Genomic DNA, 725 nt, shown 5'->3' with positions numbered 1-725 from the left:
AGTAAACTGCCGTTAGCGTCCTTAGCAACGGAGATAAGTGCTGACCGGGCAGGCTGCTAGCTGGCTGGGGGCTGACTGTGGATGTGTCCCCGGGCCGGGGCTGTAACAATGGTGGATGGTTGCTAGCTGGCTGACTGTGTTTGTGTCCCCGGGCCGGGGCTGTAACGATAGTGGATGGTTGCTAGCTGGCTGACTGTGGATGTGTCCCCGGGTTGGGGCTGTAACGATAGTGGATGGTTGCTAGCTGGCTGACTGTGGATGTGTCCCCGGGTTGGGGCTGTAACGATAGTGGATGGTTGCTAGCTGGCTGACTGTGGATGTGTCCTTGTGCCGGGGCTGTTGTCAGCTCTCGTCTTGACTGAAGCCTTGCAGTGCCAGGAGAGTGAGACAGACAAACAGGGGTGTGCTAGCTAGCTAGCTGGCTAAGTTACCATTAGATTACTCGTCTATCTATACAGTTAATGTTACTGATGAATTAGTGGTAGCCCAGAGTTGTGAACGGTGGTCAAAACAATCATATTAAAATTACTGAACATGTTGAACGATGTTGTAATCCTTTGTTAGCCACCAAGAATTTGCTAACGTTATAGACCAATCATTAGCAATAACTACTTGTCAACCAGCACCTTTACAGTAGGTACCAAATCACTTTTCCTCTTCGGTCCCTCTACAGGTTGGAAGCAGAATTGTCCATTACTGTTACCATTATTCTTATGTCTCATTCA

This window comes from Etheostoma spectabile, chromosome 4 (genome assembly GCF_008692095.1).
Source record: "Etheostoma spectabile isolate EspeVRDwgs_2016 chromosome 4, UIUC_Espe_1.0, whole genome shotgun sequence".
In the NCBI taxonomy this organism is placed as follows: Eukaryota; Metazoa; Chordata; class Actinopteri; order Perciformes; family Percidae; genus Etheostoma; species Etheostoma spectabile.
The sequence above is the reverse complement of the archived record's forward strand: the minus strand, read 5'-3'. Positions refer to the sequence as shown.